Consider the following 22,480-nt stretch of genomic DNA (forward strand, 5'->3'; position numbering starts at 1 on the left):
GAATTAATTTGTTTACCACAGATGATGACCTCTTGAGGTCGAAGTGTAAACAGTTTTGTTTATATGCATGATTTTATGCATTAATACACTTCACGGTATGCAAGGTTTTAAGATTAATTCAAGAAGTATTTAATTTTTCTATTTTGAAATATAGGCTAATAGTCATTCGGCAAGAAAGGGTAACGAAGATGTGTGAGATCCAAATCAACAATGTTTAAATATGGACCTACAAAAATAGTCACCTTTTATATGAACTCCTGCGTGCATTGTTATGTTACCTAAGAAACTAATTGTTAGTTATTTGTTTACTCTGCATGTTACCTAAGAAACCAACTGTTATGTTATCTGTTTATTCGGCATTTTTGTGTTTCATTACTGCCGTCAACAATCCGCTTTCGTTATTGCGGAAAGAGCTGAGCTGTGAATCGCTTGTAGAACAAGTGCGCCGTAGAGTAAATAATATTGTGCTGTTAAAAACGTTTTAGAACTTGAACAAAGTTTGAGGTAAGGGAATCCTATTTATAATTATTGTTCATCACATTTAATGTTTTCATCTGCATTTGTGAACTCGTGTAAGAGAATTAGGCTTGTAGGCAGTTTGTATTCTTAAGGTACCGAAGCCAAAGTTACAAGGCATTATTCCCACATCATGCGGCCCAACGCGTCGTTCAATCTCCGTTGAGGCTCACACGGTATAGAAATTGTTTTTAAGATTTTACATCGAGGTCGGAGTCGGTACTTCTTTACTGATTGCGACTCCACCTAAAATTGCATCCGACTCCACAGCCCTGTGGAGAAGTCCGGAAGAATTCCTGGAAAAGTCCTGGATAAGCCCTAAAGTAGTACCGGAGATGTCCGGGAGAGGTTATGCGGAATTTCTTTGGTCATGTAGAAGTGCTGGAGAAATCCTGCAGAAGTCCTGGAAGGTTATTTGGAATTCCTTGAGCGGTGGTGGTTTCGATCTTATGCGGATCGGTAATTTTGGATTCGTTTAAGTTTGATTGGGATAAGTAACATTGTATTAGGTAGCGTTGTGGGTTAGGTTGGGTTGGGTTACGTTTGGTTTGGTTTGGTTAGGTTAGGTTTGGTTTGGTTAGGTTAGGTTTGGTTTGGTTAGGTTAGGATAGGTTCAGTTAAGTTAGGTAAGTTAAGGGTGCGTTAAGAAAGGTTGTTGTTTTACGATGGGTTGGGTTGTCCTGGAGAATTTGTAAATATGGATCGGCAACAATGTTGAGCTTTTTTATGAACTCCTGCGTGCATTGTTATGTTACCTAAGTAAACTAATTGTTTGTTATCTGTTTACTCGGCATGTTACCTAAGAAACTAACTGTTATGTTATCTGTTTATTCGGCATTTTTGTGTTTCATTACTGCCGTCAACAATCCGCTTTCGTTATTGCGGAAAGAGTTAAGCTGTGAGTCGCTTGTGGAAGAAGTGCGTCCTAGAGTAGATAATTTATAACGTTTTAGAATATCTTCCCTCCACTCTCTCCATTTTAGATTTGATTAAATTGATATTTTCCGCTGAACATCGTGGTCTCCTACAATTGAACAAAGTTTGAGGTAAGGGATTCCTATTTATAATTATTGTTCATCACATTTAATGTTTTCATCTGCATTTGTGAACTCGTGTAAGAGAATTAGGCTTGTAGGCAGTTTGTATTCCTAAGGTACTGGAGCCAAAGTTACAATGCATTATTCCAATACCATGTGGTTCTACGCGTCGTTTCTTTGGTCATGGAGAAGTCCTGGAGAAATCCTAGAAATTTATTTGCAATTCCTTAAGCGGTGGTGGTTTTGATCCTATGCCGGTCGGTTTTAAGTTTGATTGGGATAAGTTACATTGTATTAGGTATCGTTGTGGGTAGAGCTTGTGTTGGGGTAGGTTTCGTTTGATTTGGTTGGGTTTGGTTTGGTTAGGTTAGGTTTGGTTTGGTTTGGTTAGGTTAGGATAGGTCAGTTAAGTTAGGTAAGTTATGGGTGCGTTATATAAGGTTGTTGTTTTACGATGGGCTGGTTTGTCCTGGAGAATTTCTATCGTATTCATTGTGTGGTCGTTGGGACGTCCTGGAAAAGTCCTTGAGAATCCTGGAGAATTCCTGGAAAATCCGTGGAGAAATCCTGAAATAGTTCTAGAGTAGTGCCGGAGAAGTTCTGGAGACGTTATGCGCAAATTTTTTTGTCATGGAGAATTGCTGGAGAAATCCTGGAGAAGTCCTATAATGTCACTTGAAAGTCCTTAAGCGGCGGTGGGTTTTATTCCATGCGGTTCGGTTATTTTGGATTCATTTAACTTGGGTTTTAGACAAGTTACATTGGATTGGGTTGCGTTTAGGGTTAGGTTAGGTTCTGTTAGGTTTAGTTGGGTTAGGCTAGGTTCTTTATATTAGGTTAGATAAGGTTGTTTTGTTTTACGTCTGGTTAGGTTTTACCCTGAAGAATTCTAGCGTTGTTCGTGGGGATGTCCTGGAGACGTGGTGGAGAAACAGGGCTGTGCTGTCGGTAATAAAATCTCCGACATCATTATTTTGTCCATATGTTCTAACTTTTTGAGAAAGCAAACGCATTACATCGCTTGCCGACAAATTTCTACAGCTTTCTAACCTGAACTCTTCTATTTAAATGAATACCGCAAAGAACGCGAATGGTGGCATTTAGCGTGCATTATTCCGGCTTTTATTTTTCTTGGTAGTAGATATCTTGTCATGACTGAACGTATCTGTTCCCGCTACACTTCATGGACAAATTTCCCGTTTGCTTACTAGGTGGCAGTCAGTTCGTGAAAGTCGGATTACAGAAGCGACAGCAATATAAAGTGGTTAACTCAGATAATTCAATAAGCCACATACAAAGTGTGAAACATGCCTCCTCGTAGATCGAGAAGTAAAAGGAAGACGCCAGCTAAAAGAAAATCAGCGAGGAAAGTTAAGCGGCGCGCAGTTTCTAAGAGGAGGAGTAAGTAGAACCTCACCTATATCAATATTAAAGCTGAATATATTAGTGGTCGAGACTCATTTTAGGTTTATAAATAGATTCAGTTTTTAATGCTGTGTGATAAACTTTTTCAGGTCGCCCTAGTGCTCCCAAAAAAGCTGTGGGAGCAAGAGCTCTTAAGAAAATTATAGCAAAAGCTGCAAAAGAAGCAGTGAGAGATAGTATGAAGGCTAGTTCTGCACGTAGACGGAAGTCTGTCTCAAGGAAATCAACTTCTCGTAGATCCAAACGCAGCAAGAGGAAAACGTGAATGTTTGTAATTTATGTTTCTCATACAAAAATGTTCATCCTTGAACTATGATTAAATAGCCATTAACAATTGTAATACAGTGTGTCCACAAAGTCCCTTCGGGGTTTTGAAAAATTGAGCTAGTCACATGCGGTTTACGGCAGATTACAGTGAAACTCTGGAGGTTTTTTACTGACCTCAGTAGAACGTCCAGATGATATTCGACCTCTTGTCATGTTCTGTGGAGCATGTTCGCTGGAGCAAGTCCGTTAACTGGTGACCTGAAGACCCGTAACAGGAAGGCGATCTCGGCTATTCTGGCGGACATGCTCCACAGAACATGGCAAGAGCCCGAATTTTGTCTGGACGTTCTCCGTGCTACCAAGGGGCCTACATCGAGGTCAGTAAAAAAGTCCAGGTTTTCATTGTAATCTGCCGCAAACCGCATGTGGCTAGCTCAATTTGTTTGTGCCACAATTTTCAAAATCCCGAAGGGACTTTGTGGACACGCTGTACATTTCAAATGTATTACATCATGAGATTTACTGTTTTGTGGGCTTATGATAACATTTATTCATGCAAATATATTACTTGAATTGCTTGCATTTGAAATTGTTATTATGTAATGTACAGTCGGTCCATGCATAGACATGCTTCTGTTTTGCAATAAAAATTTATCTGCAGTAGTACAATTTTTTTAAGAGTTATGGAGTTCAGTACTTTCAGAATTTCTGTCTTTTAGATCATGAATTTTACTTTCAGTATAGTTTGATTATTTTAATGTCAGTGGTGTTTTCAGGTCTTTAATATTTTGTTTCTTTATTTGTATTTTAAGAGCCCATGTGTTTTTGTTTCTTTCATATGTCTCAATTTCCTTTCTGTTCTCAGTGCCTCCTATGTTTTGTTGTATTAGTTTTTTCTTTCTTTATTTTGTGTTTTCAGGTTCTTATTATGTTTTTAAGCTTGTCTTCACTGGTAAACCTTACTTCTTAATAATTCGGAATCCCCATTCCATTGGTCTTGGCTTTAACTTCTGCCAGCCATGTGACATGGCTTATGCACAGTCCAGCTGACTGCATGATGCAGTAGAATATCACGTCCTTTAAACACCACCTCCACCCCATGACTTTAGACAATTTGTAACAACTTTCTCTGAATTAAGGTACGATTAAAAAGTGGTGTAGGTTGGTGAAAAATAATATGCATGAAATGTGGACATAACGTTGTAAAGTGTTTATAATGATTGAAAGTGCATAATTATTTTCAAATAAATTGTATCCAGAGACACATTGATGTGTGTTGCAATCGTCTTTTGCCTGGAGACATTCGTTTCTAAACTGTGTCTTAGTTTAAGGTGTTATAATTTACATAAGTCTTTTGATATGCACTACAGTAACTGGAGTCACAGTCTCATACGTTTAAGTTTATACAATTTCTGTCAAGGTTAATGTTCAATCTGTTTCAGTAAATTGGCCAGGACAGAACTGTGCATTAGGAGTAAAAGGCATTGGAATCAGAGGGGAAGATCAGGGTAGTAGATAAAGAATTATATACTGTCCAAGATGTAAACATTATTTTCCATTGACCACTTGTAGATCAGTCTTCCACTATTTACATGAATCCTTTAAAAAGTCATGTACCTCTCAGTCATGGTCTTCTGGGTTGTGATGCTGTGTGCTCTTGTATGCACCTACCAACATCAGTGATTTTTAAGGGATTCATGTAACTAGCAACAATTTATGATGCCTTTATTCCTAACCTCTTATGGAAATAGGACATAAATATTTCCATACTTGGTCCTTTTTATTTTGACGTAAATACATCCATACGGAAGGGTCATTCGGCAAAAAAGTAACGAAGACTGGTCACGAAAAACTCGAGGTGTGGCTGTGTCGGGGACACGGCCGTGGGTTTTACTTGAATACGTCTGCGGTAGCGGGTAATATTTTCTTTTGGGATTTGGGAATGAAATGAAAGGAACGAAGTGTATACATGGCTTTTATTTAGCATAACAAATATATATAGTTTCCGATGAGATACGTTGCTTGTATTTCCTCTGGGCTTTTCGGTGTGTATGGGCCGACAACAGAAAGTTTAAATTTTTCACGAATTATTTTTGATTTGTCACCAACAAATATTTTACAAAGTTGGCTTAAACCGACAGATCTAGACGAAATATTTCGTTTGACACCAAAATCAGCGCGCTAGCACATCGGAGTCGCGAGATATACTGCCCGGAAATTTTCGTCCTCGCCGAAAATTGCTGCCAGTCGCCGCGGTCCCCCACCCGCGCCTCGCGCAGTCGCGACGCCAACTCAAGGTCATGCTCGCATCGTAGTAGTACACCCGATCGAACGAGACCACATTTATTTCAATCGTGTTATTAGTCACGAGGTTTTAGTGTCGGTATAGATCACCCTGTAAATGTTACATCGCCGTTTCCGTCCTGGTACCCCATTTGTCGGTCTGACTTTACAGACGTATTCACGTCAAAATGTGTAAGATCAATATCAACAAATCGACAACAGTGGTTACCTAGGAAACGTCATCTGTTTACTCGGCATTGTTGTTACCTATGAATATTGACCAAATGTTTGGTAAAGTGTTTTAACCCTTCAGGGGGGTGAGTTTAGTTTCTTACTCAAGATCTTTTAACCACCTTCCTTTCATTGTATTTATTGACTAAATATAATTTAAATACAGAGACGTATTTACGTGAGATTCTCCGGAACCGTGGTTCCACTACCACTTTTTAATTTTGTTGAATTAAATGTGATATTCGAAATATTTATTTTTTTCGTTGCATATGTTTTTCGTGTTTAATGAGGAATGGAAAAGATGAATCGTAACTTAACAATTTGTAATACGATATATTTATCTATTTGAGCACGGTATAAGAAATAAACAGATAAAACTTTTTTACATGAAACAGAAAGCTGATTGAAATGTTTTATGCCTAATTTGTGATTCCGTTACATTTTCAGAATCGTTATCACATTGTCTACTTTCAAAAATACGAAAATAAGCTTTCAGTTACGTACAAAAAATATTTCGATCGCTTTCATGGCTAGAATAATTTCATTTAGAGAAGTCGTATAAAATGAACGCGTAACTGATACAAAGTAACCTGGTAATTCAAACGTTAGTCGTACTCCATACTAATTGTCGTTTAATAGGGACAGAAGAAGTTAAGTTGTTATCGAAATGGTTTGAATTTGGTTTTCCTGCACTTCGTGAAATATTGTGTTGATTAATGTAATTTTACACAAAATACCAGAAAGCTTTCCTTCCATGTATAAGCTATTGATGCTCGGTGAAAATAATTGTAAACCTTATGACACATATCAAACCTAACAGTTTCAAATATCTTTATATTTACAAACGAACTAGGATTGTATTATAACATACTACATGGCGTCTTACAGTTACACTGATCCTCTATTTTACAGTGTTTTCCAGTTCAGCTGATTCTCACGATGTATAGAATGTAGTCGAATCTTTTTAAATATTCTATTTCTGACGCACGGCTTCTTGGACTTAACTTGTTGCTCTGCCTTGCGCAGCAGTTACGTTGTAAGATATAACATGATGATATGAATGTCATCAAATACATACATTCCTTATTCCCTCTGCCAACTGCCGTACGTAAATTATAACACTTACATTTTAGATTCGTGTTGTTGTTGTTTTTTTGTTTTTTTATACTTTGTAACAAGCCGCTGTCAGGAATATTTCTTCCAAAATTCCTCCTATGCACAGACACGTGAGAGCGGTGACTTCGTATGACACACATCATCATTTCAGTAGGTCTAATATTACTAATAGCGTGAAGGCTATTACAAAGGAATGTTAGGGAAATGTTTAATTCAACAAACCCTAAAGTGAAGATGAGTGTCTACTGAGACGTTGCACCGGTAGAAGATTATATCAACGTTTCAGTAGTGCATGCTGCCTCCATCATCGCCCTGATGATGTAGGTCCCACAACCTCACACAGCCTAAGGTGTTTCTAGTGTAACAAACTAGGCGTTGTGGTGTAATAGGCACGCCTTTACGTCGACTACCAAAAAGTGTTACGTTGTGGCAACGCCTTACATTGTATGCGAACCTCAGCCGGTTTGATGGACCATATGACGGATGTTTTCATGATTTGCCTACGTTTTACCACAAATATGTGTGAATAGTGAGTTAAGGTAGGACGCGATCATCTGAATTCATACCGCTGTATATTAATTATCGTCCCATGTTTTTCTGCATCGCACATCTTGGTTTAGGCGACAGGCCCAGTGGCAAATTTCACTTCTCGGCTCTGTCAGTAGTCTGTTGCAGGACTTATTGTTTTCTTTCCGATTATCTTAATTCATTTCATGAACGTATGAAAACGTGCTTCATGGCACAAACATTTTGAACGATAGGTGAGATTTCGTGTTAACGTATACCGCGAGTTAGACGATGACTGCCTTCTGGTAAGTTACCTTGTTGTCTGGCAGATGTTTGCTGAAGTACGTATCAGAAGTTTTCGTTGCCTCCGTCATCAGGGCGATCATCCTAAAACATACTTAGCTATTTTTCTCTTGAACTAAGATGGCGGATTTGATCTAACATGGAGAAACAGCAATACGTAACTAATATGTATAATTTATCGAGGTTTCCCTGTTAAACAAGCTGGAGTCTTGAAATATCCATAGCTTCAGAATCTTGAATTACAGTCTCACATATATTTTTCTTAGAATGTATTATTTCGGGGCACTGCAATTAAACAGATTCGAAAGAGTTCGTTGTATTTCGCTTCCAAGAATTTGTCCATTTGCAAGATTTACAAAGCCAGTATTATCACAGACTTCATACAACCATGAAAACACGAGAAACGAAAAATATTGACAGTAATTTATATTATATCAAATGATTGAGTGACAAACTGTTATGAAACTCAAATGCGGTTCTGATCTGTGCTGCTTTTATTTAGGTTAAATTTGCCACCATAACCATTCCCAAAGTTTATTTATATATATATTGTTTTTTTTGTGTGCGTGTATGTGTAGTTAATTTTTACTTAAGTTATCAGCGGGATAAATTTTTCTTTTAATGATAAACCGTTAAGTAAATTTCCGTCGACTTTGTATGCACAATAAAAGAGCTTATTAATATCTCTTTACTTGCTGTGCTCTGTAATATCTAAGATGACCGACTGTAGCTTATAGCATGCATTGCGATTGATTATACATATAAAATGTTTCTGAATGCCTGATGTAATATTTAGGAAAGGGGCCATATTTGGATTTTACAGCGTTCCTTTCCTACTGTGTGAAATATTCTACCACCGACTATTTACAGGAACACATTTACAAATTAACACTTTTCTGCAGATATGCTGTTGAAGAAAAATGTAAAATATGTGTGGATAATACTTTCAATTTCATATTTACATGAAGCTAAGGTATTTCTTTATTTACGATTAAATTTTTGACACTTATTTCCTACGTCATTTGCATTGTCGTCTTTACATTTTCTCATTTTAAACTCACACGCGCTGATATAAATAATGGAAGCGGCATGTTCAGTTTAAGATAGTATTCAGTCACGAAAACACTTTTCACATTTTTGTTACCGTTTGGAATGCACTGGAAGCTGTATTAATCTCATGACGTTTCCCAGCAGTCGACAGTCAACGCAGAAATCCGATTGCGGTAGACTGTGTTATGAACTGATTATTCAGCAGTCTGGGTAAATGCAGTGCGATCAGCTGCAGACGTAGAACAGAATAGCACACGCTGAGACCCAAACCACGTTCCACTGATTTTTGTCTCTGTTAGGAGATGGGGATGGTTTTGAAGCTGAGCTGTATGCACCGGGGGGCTGTTTGGCGGGATGCGGTCCCATCGAGGGCAGAGTGTAATCTATATCATAATCTGGAATGGAAAGATGTTATTAGAATTGGTGAGATTTCAGGTTATCGAAACGTCGAGTATAAAGGTGACTGTCTTCTGGGTTTTTAACGCCGTGTAGTCTGGTAGAGGTAATTTCCACCTCCTTCATCAGGGCGAAGAGATCGCACGGCGCAACAGCCCAGACGACAGCCATCTCCGTCAATATTTAGTTGTAAAAATTACTTTATTAACTCATTTTATCTGAATCCCTCCATTCCTCGAGATCAATGTCGCTTTGAACTTGGTTCTCTGATGAGCGGTCTTTCCAGCTTTTTCCCTTGCCTCGCGCTGTAAATTAAAGAAACGCCACAAGACATTCTCGTATCAGCATTAATTATGAATATGTAGTGTCTGTATGACCGAAATATTTATGAATAGGAGCTTGAATCTACAATTTTTCGATACGTTTTCTCTGCATGGGCGTGACGAATTGGCATTACGGTTACATTCATTATTGATCCCGGCACACGGATTTTGAATATCGCCTAAAATTTAGAATTAAATGGTGCAGATACCTGTCAACAAAACGTAAATAGGGCAGGCTGACTATATATACTTCCTAAAGGGCGACAATTTGTTATCCAGGAGATCTGTAAGAGACTGTAATGTATAAATCTACACTTGGTCTGATTTTGTCGTTGTAACAATATATGTGAATTCAATGACCGGCCTAGATAAGTTACAGGACACCGTAAGACCAGCCATAGCGCGATGTTTACAGAATTCCATTTGTAATACCTATTAGGAACAAATTTATTTATTGGACCCAACACAATATGCTTAGCAATTAATTGTTTTATTAATATTATTATATACCTATATATTTTTACCACCAAACGTTTGATATTTCGGCAATGTATTTCGCCATTCGTAACCATTCCAGAGAAAATTAACATTTCACACAAATGCTGCACGACACGAAGTGTAGTGTTTTATGTAACTTTCTTCCTGTTTGTGTCGTACAGTGGTAAAAACGCAAACGTTGACGTGGAGATAGTCGTTGGCGCTGGAATCACTGAAAGTATAAATTAGAACCTATTTACACGCCGTATATAATACTTCATTTATTTATATGCAAAAAAACCGCTGTACACTAAGTATACCTTCATGTCAGTCGTCACCATCGGACTGAAGTTTCAGTAGAGCAAGTACCAAAAATTTATCACTGGAAAAGATCCTGAGCCATTGACATCCGCATTCCGTCCTTATAAATTTATTGCCAATGCTTTCCATCTTAATATTAGCATATAATCTCCTTCTCGATACTGTAAATTGTTCAGGATTTGAGAATAAATTTAGAGGTAGAAATCTGTGCCAAGTTCAAATGTTTGTTGGTATCTACGAAATATTTTGAGTAAATAATTGACAGCAAGACTTGATTTTAAATCTAAAGAACATGTCAGTATACAATCGATCTTCATATTTATTTCCGCATTCATGTTGTTTATACAGTATTGTTACATGTGGTGGTCTTGACAAATTTTACTGAAATATTATGAATTAAATGCATTTTTTCGGTCCATGTGTGTGAAGGATGATTTGGAATTCCAAGTAAACTGTTTTGTACAGTAAACACAAGATATTTTTTGTATAAGTTTAAAGTAGGCAATGTTGATTCAGCTCATTTAATATATTTACATCCTTGACAAAATCCACATAATGTAAATAACAGCCAGGTTTTAAAAAAAATCAGTTAATTTCTTCATTATTATTGCGCTGCATCAACAGCCAGAAGGCCAATAACAGATACAGCACAAGAGAAAAACACAAGAGCACGATAACAGGGATTATTAAAAAAATACGTGAGTGATGAGGAAATTTATACATAAAAGCAACTTGCTACTGAATACGTCAATATCTCTGTAATTCAATTCAATTCATTTATTAAAGTGCTTGACAACAGCCAAAAAGGCCAATAACAGACAAGCACTAAACAACAATACAAACATTACAAAACAAAAGCAAACAAACAATGAACTGAATAATAATTCAATTCAATTAATTCAATTAATTTATTTAAGTGCTTGACAACAGCCAGATAAGGCCAATAACAGTCAAGCACTAAACAACAGAAAAGGATGAAATATAATATAATAATAACATTAATTTCTATAATAATAAAAATAAAACATTACAGATACAAAATCAAACAAACAATAAACTAAATATATAAATATCAATGTTAAATTATTACAAAATAATAATCAGTAATAAACTAAATATACCTAAGTAAATTATTCAATTAAAAATACTAAATAAAACAAAACAGAACGAACTTATAAAATTAATACCACAAAATAAGATAAAATACAGTCAGCACAGGAAATGAATAAACAAAAAAAAACGATGATTATTGTTTAAAAAGCTGACTGACATCAGTAAGCAAAACAGAATCTTTGTTAAAGATGTCAATGCTCATACAGACTGCATTGGCAGCAGAAACACATCTGGCAGAGGGACTGGCCTTGAAATTACGTTGTACAGTAAAGGTGGAGTAGTCTCTGATAGACCTAGTGGGTACGCAGAGACTAACTGTATCAAAAACAGATGAACAACTAATTTTTCCTTTAAAAACATTAATGAGGAAAAGCGCATCAAAAAACCTCCTCCTTAAATGTAACGATAAGAAGTTTAATCTAACTAGTATATCGTCATAATTATAGGCACAAACGCCATTAAAAAATCTAGTGTAACATAGAGCTACAAATTTCCTTTGAATCCTTTCCAATTTAAAGGAATCAGTATTAGTAATAGAATTCCAAACAACGGATGCATACTCAATTTTGGAACGAACTAAAGTACTGTACAAAACCAATAGGCTATCAATAGTGTAGAAGGAAGAAGTTATGTACCGAATCAAGCCAAGCATTTTTAAGCTTTGTGAATATATATAGTTAATGTGCTGATGGAAATAAAGCTTACAGTCCAGTAGAACACCGAGATCTTTAACACAATAAGAACGTGCCACCAGATTGTTACACAATTTGTAATTAAAGTAAATACTGTTTGTCTTTCGGGTGAACGATATAACAGTCGTTTTACTTAAATTAAGTTGCATCCCATTCACGAGACACCAATTTTGCACTGAATGAATATCAACCTGTAACAGTTTGCAGTCATCAACATCGCTAATACTCCGATATATCTTTAAATCATCAGCAAATAAAAGGCACTGTGAGTTATGTATGGAGTCGCAAATATCATTAATAAATATATTAAAAAGTAAGGGGCCTAGGGTAGAACCCTGAGGCACTCCACACTTAACACGATAAGGATAAGAAAGCATTCCTGATACACGAACAAAAGATTGCCTGTCAGAAAGATAACTATGGAACCAATCAACATAACTAGGTGATAGTCCAAAGTTTCTAAGTTTCCTAAGAAGAATATTATGAGGAACTAAGTCAAAAGCTTTAGTAAGATCAAAGTATACTGAATCTGTTTGTCCTTGAGTACTGACTGAAGGTAAAACGGAATTAAGGTAAGTAACCAAATTTGTTGCTGTGGAATTAAATTTACGAAAACCATGCTGTGAGGGATTTAATCTGTACTTAAAAAATTTTTGCAAATGATCATAAACAATAAATTCAAATATTTTGGAAAAGTTATTAAGAATAGAAATGGGTCTATAATTACTAACAGTGGAACTGTTACCTTTTTTAAACACAGGAACAACAGCAGTTTGTTTCCACAGGGACGGAAAGGTGGCACTAGTTACACTTAAATTAAAAATATAGGTTAATAAGGGAGTAAAAATATCAGAACAACCCTTAATTACTAACGAAGGAATTCCATCTAACCCCACACACTTTGAGGGTCTGAGGCGCTTAATCGCCTTGCTAACTTCAGTAGGAGAAATAGGAGCGATGGGCAAAAAATCTGAAGTAACAGTATCGGTGGGACTAACAGACCGAAAAGAAGTGTTAAAAATTGATTCAAAATGGGTAGCAAATTCATCAGCAATGTGTTTAGGGTCAGTGACAAACTGATCACCAATTTTTAGCTGAATGAAGGAGTTATCTTTCCTTTTGAAATCTGAAACGTATTTCCAAAAATGCTTAGGGTGAGTCTTAAGACATGCATGCACATACAGAACCTGTTAAGTTATCTTATAGAAGGCAAGCATTTGAGAATTTGCGTAATGATTTCTAGCTGCTAAATCACAACGATCATTCAGTAACATTATTCTGGGAGATTCTGTTTAATCTAAATTACGTTTCCTTTTCAAATTAATATCGTCTTTGTACCCTGTGTCTTTAGGAGGCATGTATATTTTCAATTATTTTTGTGAACCACTGGTAATAATTTAAGTAGCTCAGTCAGTATAGTGAATGACTACGGACTGGACGACCGGGGTTCGATCCTCGACGTAGGCCTCCAAATCGACTCTGGGGTCCGCCCAGTCTCCTCTCCAATGGGTACTGGGTCCTTTCCCGGGGATAAAGCGCGGCCGGGGTGTGAAGCTGACCACTGACCCCCATCTAGAGCCGAGGTTAAGAATTAGAAGGAGCTATACCTCCGATTTCAAGTAAAGAGACAAGGGTAGTTTCTTATAATACACCCCTTTTGATGTAGTTTAAATCGATGTAAATTCTAAATGTATATACAGAACTAAATATAAGCAGAAAATCTCTGTTCGCTAATGTGGCTCTGCAGTTGTTTGTCATTGCTAACATTAAAGGTGAATCAGATTAAAACAAAATTGCTTTTAAATCACCAAGTTCCGATCAGTAAACTGTGTTCTGCTGTTTGTTGTAAATCTACGTCTTCTTTGTTGGGTTTCAAACAATTTTCACAAGGGATTTTGTGTCGAGTCACAACACGAATCTGTGTAGCACACAATTTTTCTTCGTATCTGAGAATCGTTGCTGAAAATGTTTCTGTTGGCTCAGTTGTCATTTCGTGTGGCTGTGAAACTAATAGCCTATTAAGACAGTGGTCTTAATAGGATATTAGTGTGGGTTATTATTAGACACTTGCCGACATGCCAGATTATGACCATGTTATAAGTAAATTATGGCAGTAGTGTAAAATCTGTATTACGACGTGTTACATACTCACTCCAACTAGCTTTGCTGGTTAGCAAATGGTTGTCTCTCCGCGGTAGAGTATTCAACTATTCAAGACATTTCCTGTTGGAAAGGTCTTCCTGAATCCCCTAGTATACTCTAAAAGTGGAGTTCAGAAACACAAACAAGTGTAGCCATTAACATGTGTGTGTGTTGACACAACTGTATAGTTACATTAACCAGTTATGAGTGTACGAGCTTCATTCCACGTGACTGCAATGTGATTTTAACCCTGTTAGCATTACCAAAAATGTGAAATCTTGGTTTTGGGTGCGCGTTTGTAACTCGTTCGCGTAAAAATGTTACATTCTTTCCACTGATTTAGACAGACCCAAACGGAGAATTTATTTTGGAATGAATCTATTAAGATTCTGAATGAATTACATGTGAAGTTTGTTGTCGTCTTCTGTTGTGCCAAGAATTAAACTTGAGTGGGAAGGTAAACACTCAATATAATTCTGCATTCTCGTTTATATTTTCTAGTACAACAAAAGGCAATGATTAACATTTATTTGACACAGGTTCTAAGGGTTAATGCATTTTTGTTTGTATTTAATAACTGTTAATATATTTCTGTACATAAAGTAGGTATATGCATTTTGAAGAAACCAACCACTACTAACTTCATGGAGGAGATGCCTTGTTGAGAAACCAAAAACCTTTCTTTCTTTTCGATCAAGTTTAATAATATCATCTCATCATTGCCTATACCGCCCAAGTGTTCATCATGAGTCCTCGTTGCCGTGTTGGTGGCGGTGCTAAGCCCCTCTGAAATGTCAGTAAACTTCTACCAATGAACCCAGAAGACAGTCCATTTTTTTCTCGACGCTGTCAAAACCTGAAATCTCACCTCTGCCCCTACAAAGATATATCTCTTTCAAATTTAAACTTTTTTAATCTTTATGTTTTTATTGTGTGTAAGTCAGTCAGCTATAAAAATATCAGATTACTTGCGAGTTCTTGGCGCGGGGATGAAGAGCAAGGTGATAAGCACTGCGCGCGCACGTCCACGGTTTTTTATCCGTTCTACCTGGCCGTTCCGTGCACCAACCAGGCCGTGCCGAGTGCAACTATCCACACCACTAGGCAGTTCAGCTAGCAAGTAATCTGGTCCCTACTGTACATGTACGCAGATACACGCAGGTTTCGTTGTATTGTTTCATATATATGCTAATTGTTTTTAACTTTCGATATGGAACATCAGAAAAACGTAATGTGAACCCAGTAACGATTTATACGATGTTGAAGAGTCAAGATTTGTTTCTGAGGCTCAGAGTTTTCGAGTGACGTCACCATGGTGGTGACAGATTGTGCCTTCACTTACCCGACACGATCATGTCCCCTCGTTCTGTCGTCCAGTAGTTGATAGATGCGGGGTACGCCTCGGAGTGACAATCCAGAGAAACGTCCTGCCCTAGATACGCCCCTACCAGCTGATTCGATATGGAGAGCATCGGTGGAACTGTAGCAGTACAACAAAATTCAATTTTATGTCTGTCGTTATCAGATTCCTTCAGAGTCAGAAATGTCGGCATCGGTTTCCAAATTTACGGAATGAAATGTTCACACATGTTTATTTTTCCATATAAGTTTCATGGGTCTCGTACAGTATATGCAAACTTCAACATAGGCTGTGTGCTAGAAATATGACGCAGTTTTTAAGTTGAAAAGATGTTCACTTTATTTAGTCGAAGACTGATATATATATATATATATATATATATATATATATATATATAATATTTTGTTCATTATTAATTTAAAATTAATTTATCAGAATGTTATTATGTTTATCAGACTTGTATACGTCAAAGTGTTTTGAGTAATAGCTTAGAGTATTTGACCGAAATAGTAATTTTAATATCCTAAAATAATAAATAATGTTTTATGCATTTTCATTATAACTGTGAATTTGTTATTTCACAAGGACCATGAAGCCATAAGAATCTTAATCTCGTCACTGTTTATTTAATAACTCTGTCATATCGTCAGAATATTACAGTACCCCTGTTCTCAATGTTACTTTCAGTTATTATAGACGCTTTAGACTTTAAACTGTGCTTCATTCAACTTATAAACAAGACAGAACAGTTTAGCCGCCAAACGAAGTAATTTAATATCTTAAATTATTCAGCCGGTGAGCTGACTGTAACTTACACTGAACCCTAACCCGGTGTCCTACGTGAGCGATTAAATGCGAGGGGTGCGAGTTGCGTGGGTGAAGCGGAAATATCAAACTGGCTGTTTGTGTGGCGCTGTCCTAGGTTATAGCGAAGCGATCAGGATAGTAAAGCGGCCGGATTCCGAGATCAAATATTTTGATATTTTCGCGCAGGTCGCTGCGCTGGCCAGTAAGACGCACGCGCAAGAAAGCTCTGCCTGTGCAGTACACGGAAGGGGCATGCGCAGGAAGGCCGTGTGTTTCTCTCACGCAGGACACAACAAGCGATTCCCTTATGTCATATGACATCCCATGCTGCTTATGCAGCTCGCACAGCTCGCTTCTTATCGCTTACCTAGGAATCGCTACTCTCTTGCTGATTGAAGGTGGCACTCCATTGGACGCGATGCACAAGTACGCGACTGACTCGCACGATGTGCAACACTTCGCCGTCAACAACATTCACCGAAAACCAGCAGTCAGACCCGGTGAGTACTTGATTAGCTGTCAATGACTTTTGTTGTTGTTGCGTACTGAAACTACGGCATTAACCACGTGTATTTTGTCTCAGAAATGTTGATCTTTGCCGATGAAAGTGTCTGTTCTGATTAGGGTATGGGTCAACCGTTTCGTTACTGGGATGGCCGGTTCGAATCCCGCTAAAAGTCGTGGATGTTTGTATTTCTGTGTTGTGCTACCCTGGCCTGGCAACGGACAGATCACCCGTCCGAGGAATCATAATTTTGAATTGGAGTGGGCCAGAAAGCTTAATACGTAATAATTTGTGATGATGATCTGTATCATGATCTTATTTTACCCTTGAATAGTTTTTTGCAATAATTAGACATTTTTCTTGCAATAAATAAAAACCCACGTGTAGCTCACATAAGAAGAAGGAGGATAATATAATAATTTATTGTACCTGAATTATGCATGAGCCGGGATAGCTCAGTCAGTATAGTGACTAGCTACGGGCTGGACGACCGGGGTTCGATCCCCGACGGGGGCAGAGGATTTTTCGTCTAGCTTCTTTGTCCAGACCGGCTCTGGGGCCCACCCAGCCTCCTCTACAATGGGTACCGGGGTCCTTTCTAGGGGGTAAAGCCGGCCGGGGCGTGATGCTGACCACTCACCCCCATCTAGTGCCGAGGTCAAGAATGAGTAGGAGCTATACCTCCACTCCCCCCCAATAGCCTACATGGCGTATAGCGTGACAAACTTTACTTTACTTACCATTTCTAGCAATGCGTTTCGTACACAGGAATGTGTTACCTAGAAAGGGACGATGTCTTGCGCATGTTAGTTTTTTGGTTGGTTTGGTTGCTTTCCTTACTGTGGAAAGAACAGAGCTGTGATTCGCTTGTAGAAGAAGTGCGTCTCAGACAACATAATATTATGCTACTGAAGAACAACAACATACAGTATTAAGAGAATTTTAATACTGTCCTATTATTAATTCAATATTTATAGCCGGTGGATAACAGGTTATCTTCCCTTGAACGAAGAGATAGGTAAGCACTATTTCTTATTTTATTGTTATATTTCTCAACATATTTACACATTTTCATTGAAACTTACGAACACTTTAAAGAAATTTAAACTTGTTTGCTTTCTAACACAATTTCAAATAATATTAGATAATTGTTTGAACTTTGTAATAGTGAAGTGTAGTCCTTTCTTTGCGGTACGGACTGGATTCTTATACAATATTTAGACGAGCTTCACTTTTTCTTGCAGTTTCGGTCTGCAAAATCTGGCAGCAAAAACGGCTTTACTTCTCATGACAGCTTCGCGATTCACCGAAGTACGACAGAAAATGTCACCAGCCCTGACAGCTCTTATGCGCAACCTCTCAGACTCGACTGAAGGTTCCTGAGGAGCAGGAAAGGGTGAAGAACTTCCGAAAAGCTTACGGAGCAACCAAGTTCGGCCACGTCACAGTTGACATGATGTATGGAGGTATGCGTGGCATCAAGGGGTTGGTGTGTGACACATCTGTTCTTGATCCTGACGAGGGAATCCGTTTCCGTGGTTACTCAATTCCCGAATGTCAGAAACTGCTTCCTAAGGCCAAGGGTGTGTCTGAACCCTTGCCAGAGGGTCTGTTCTGGCTGCTCATCACTGGACAAGTTCCAAATCAAGCTCAGGTGCAAGCAGACTCAAAGGAGTGGGCAAAACGTGCAGCTCTACCAACACACGTGGCGACAGTGTTGTACAACTTCCCTTCTACCCTGCATCCCATGTCGTAGTTGAGCAGTGCCATTACAGCAGGAAGTTCGGTGATCAAGTTTGCCCGGGCATACTCCTCTGGAGTACACAAATCGAAATACTGGGAGTATGTTTACGAAGACGCGATGGATCTAATCGCAAAACTCCCCGTCGTAGCAGCGACCATCTACCGCAACACGTACCGTCATGGTAAGGGCGCTGGGGCCATCGATGCCAGCAAGGACTGGAGTCAAAACTTCTCTCAGATGCTGGACTATGATAAACCAGAGTTTACAGAACTCATGAGATTGTACCTCACAATCCACAGCGATCACGAGGGAGGCAATGTGAGTGCCCACACTGTTCACCTCGTTGGCTCGGCGTTGTCGGACCCGTACCTCTCATTTGCAGCTGGTATGGATGGCCTCGCAGACCCTCTTCACGGTTCAGCGAATCAGGAGGTATTAATATTCCTCAAGAAACTGCAGAAAGAGTTGGGTGACAACGCGTCAGACGATGCAGTGAAAGAGTTCATCTGGAGAACATTAAAGAGTGGACAGGTGGTTCCAGGCTACGGTAACACTGTTCTTCGTAAGATTGATCCACGCTTCGCCTGCCAGATGGAGTTCGCACAGAAACATTTGCCCATCGACCCACTTTTCAGGCTGGTGTCGCAGGTGTACAAAGTGGTTCCTCCCATTCTCATGGAGACAGGCAAAGTCAAGAATCCGTGGCCCAATGTGGACGCTCACTCCGGTGTACATCTTCAGTATTACGGTCTGAAGGAGATGAACTTCTACACAGTCTTGTTTGGTGTATCTCGTGCCTTGGGAGTGCTGGAATCTCTGGTATGGGACAGGGCTCTTGGCCTCCCTATTGAACGGCCCAAGTCACTGTCAACTGAGGAACTAATGAAAAAGATCAAGGCTTAGAGACTTGCGCAGTGAAAGTTCGCAGAAAACCAAGAGACACAAGGCATGTTTAGTGGCCGAAATTCTTGATGGAACAGAAGTCTTAAGAGCCTAATGGTAAGTGTATGTACCACATACTTTAGTAATCAGTAACACTTTGTTATGTATTTGTGGGTTTCGCATAATTTTCAGGGTAAACAGCGATCATTTTCTTAGAGCATTAATCGGTTGATCTTTGTAATGGTGAAGTGTACTGATTTCTTTGCGGTACGGATTGAATTCTTATATAATATTTAGACGAGCTTCGCCCCTACGCAGTTGAGCTTTGGCTTCGAGAGCGTACAGACGTGTTACGTGTATCGTCTTCCAGAGTATAAGGACTGATATCCTAAGAACTGGTTGTGTGTACTGCAGTACCATTGTTTGAAGTGTTAACAGTCTACTGTGCCTTATTACATGTTGTGTCACTTGTGTATTGCAAATTTCGGGTGAGTTACTCATGCTTATTAACTTCTTTAAGTGTGGTGACTTACCACTAGAGATTATCTACCGTCGTACGAGTAATACCAGTGCTGTTGATGGTCATTACTGTTTTGGCTGTACTGTGACTTTCTAAGAAATGTGGCCTGCTTAAGTAGAACTGTACAATTGGTAATTGACGTCGATTGTTAAGTGAAAGCGAGTGGACATTGTGTGGCGACAATGGGGCGGTAAGAACTGATTACCAGCTCAGCAGTGACTTGTGCGATCGAGAAATCATCGAGAAACCGTGCGGGATCTGTGTAAAGTCAAAGCTGTGGAGTAGAAAAGATCACCAGCATACACCGTGCCCACCCAGCGGTCACCCTCAGTCAAAATCTAACGGTGTCAACATAAGCTAAGCGCCACCGCAGAAGCAAGTTTGGCGGGCTGGTGCCCTCCCACACCTGGGAATACGAACCTCAGTTAAATGCAGGGAAAAACATTAGGGGCTTACAACTCCTGACAGGTGAATCAGGATGGTGAGACCAAAGGTTGTTCAACTTAACCTCAGGCCGAAGAACTAAAACAAAAGTGACATCTAAAACGGACAAAGACTAACTAATAGATAAACCCACGAAACTGAAAAAGCAGGCAAAACATACACTTCGGTCCCCATTAAGTACTGACTTCGAAAGTTCGTTGTCAGGAATTTCAGACTCAGAAATAACGTCTATTTGGCAACAGGGTCAAGTCCTTTCACCCACTGACCCCTCAGAACACAAAGAAGGAGCGAGAGCTTCGGCAACTTCGCCAGTGGCATGCCCTTCTGGCACAAACAGAGGTTCACTGCACCCAGGGTGGTACTAAAACTGACTGGATTAGTGCGCAGAAACCGATTGAATCTGCAACAGCATCCTCTGACCTGTTGAATCATGACGAAATTGTGGAGTTAGATGACTTCACTGTCATTACCTCCAAAAAGAAACAAAAACGAGCAACTCCTAAGCCCACAATAACTGAAGACGCAATTCACACTGCTTTACCTTGCTCTCCCACCCCTGAGACTTGCGATTCTGGGAAGAGAGGACACAACATTAACCAAAACCTATACGCCCCACGAGCAAAAATCCCACAGGTAGTCATTCACCACCACTATGTAGGTGACATGACTAGACTAAATAAGGACTTTCACGCAAAATTCCAGCCGCTGGGCTTCACTACTCACAGTATAAAATCAGGAATAGCATGCCAAACCTCCACATATATGGACTACCTAAACCTACAAACCTTCCTGAAAGACAATTAGGTCCCGTTTAATCTAATCGGATCAAACGACTCCAAGCCGTTCAAAGTGGTTATAAAATGCATTCCGCCAACCACCCCTCCTAAAACCATTTAAAATGAACTATTCGCACTGGGTCTGGCAGTTCAAACCGTGATCCCAATGACCGCTTGAAGAGACAAAACCCCTCTGCCAATTCATATAGTCGAACTGGACAACGTTCCCCAGAGCCAAAAGATCTCTCAGCTGTCCCATCTCTGCTTCACAAAATTTCTGTGGAAACTTATAAGGTGCGAACCGTGCCCCCTCAGTGCGCACGGTGTCAACAGTTTTATCACGTGGAGGCAAACTGTCAGGCACCTCCGGCCTGTGCCCACTGCGCGGTTGTTCATTGCTCGTGGCAATGTGAAAAGAGATTTATCCCAAATTTTGTGCCGACCTGCGCCCTGTGCAAGATCGGGGAGCACGGCTCAAAGTACAGAGGGTGTCCCTTCTTCCGTGACCTCATGGAGAGGGAGACGAAGAACAGACCTCTGCAAGAAAATTCAAAACGAAGTCACGGGTCACAGCCCAACCACAGAGACCGCCCCCTAAAACATTCCGTGACTTCCCCCCCCCCCCCCATGGGTGCGGCAAATACCTGGACTAGGCCACTGAACTTTGTCAGGTCGAAAGTAAGGCAGCCTCCTCCACCACACCAATACAGCTTCAGTCAACCACTTGAACTTTATTCTAAATATAATTTCATACAGCCGCACATCATACAGCAACCCGCCAGGCCAGACCCCCGGCTTGCACATAGTGCTAACTGCAACATAAACCACCCCACAGGCTACAGCGAGCAAGCCTCCGAATTCTGTAACCGGCATTTCTTCGCCGGTTCCGGACAGAGCAGTCTCTCCCGCTCTCTCTGTAGTAACGGAGGACGTCGCATATGCCGAATCTTCTTTCGGCCAAAAATAACGGCCCTTAGGTCCCAAGATCAACGCAACCATGGGGATTAACACCACCCTCAAAACGCATAGCACAGAACACCTCTGCGAGGGAGAAGAAGAATACGCGTCTCAGAGAGACACACACACACATTGCACGAACGCACACATCAATACCCACACCCTCCACCTGGTCTGAGACTCGGAAACCCTCATACCCAGCAGCAGATAAGAGAATTTGTTGAAATTGTCCGGACTTCCAATCCGAAATTCTCATTCCAGTATCTTCTGAATTCCATCTCAGGAA

At 39.5% G+C, this 22,480-nt stretch overlaps 2 long non-coding RNA genes and 1 pseudogene across 3 annotated transcripts; 2 read left to right on the forward strand and 1 right to left on the reverse strand.

Annotated features, from left to right (window-relative positions):
• The first annotated feature begins 360 nt into the window (after positions 1-360).
• Positions 361-3,908, forward strand: LOC147872153 (uncharacterized). Of its 2 annotated transcripts, none has more exons than XR_015537773.1 (3): positions 361-504; positions 2,765-2,954; positions 3,068-3,908. It is a non-coding gene; the product is annotated as an uncharacterized LOC147872153 (long non-coding RNA). The 2 variants fall into 2 exon arrangements; XR_015537774.1 differs by lacking the exon at positions 361-504 and adding an exon at positions 1,377-1,562.
• A 4,705-nt stretch (positions 3,909-8,613) lies between these two features.
• On the reverse strand, positions 8,614-17,707 carry LOC147872154 (uncharacterized). Its single transcript, XR_015537961.1, has 3 exons — positions 17,612-17,707; positions 15,542-15,679; positions 8,614-9,130 (listed from the first exon to the last, which is right to left on the reverse strand). It is a non-coding gene; the product is annotated as an uncharacterized LOC147872154 (long non-coding RNA).
• A 946-nt stretch (positions 17,708-18,653) lies between these two features.
• LOC147872155 (putative citrate synthase 2, mitochondrial pseudogene) lies at positions 18,654-19,703 on the forward strand (annotated as a pseudogene).
• Positions 19,704-22,480: the final 2,777 nt, after the last annotated feature.

This window comes from Zootermopsis nevadensis, unplaced genomic scaffold, assembly GCF_977971745.1.
Source record: "Zootermopsis nevadensis isolate Lab colony 2312 unplaced genomic scaffold, Znev_1.0 Znev_ptg000030l, whole genome shotgun sequence".
Taxonomy (NCBI): Eukaryota; Metazoa; Arthropoda; class Insecta; order Blattodea; family Termopsidae; genus Zootermopsis; species Zootermopsis nevadensis.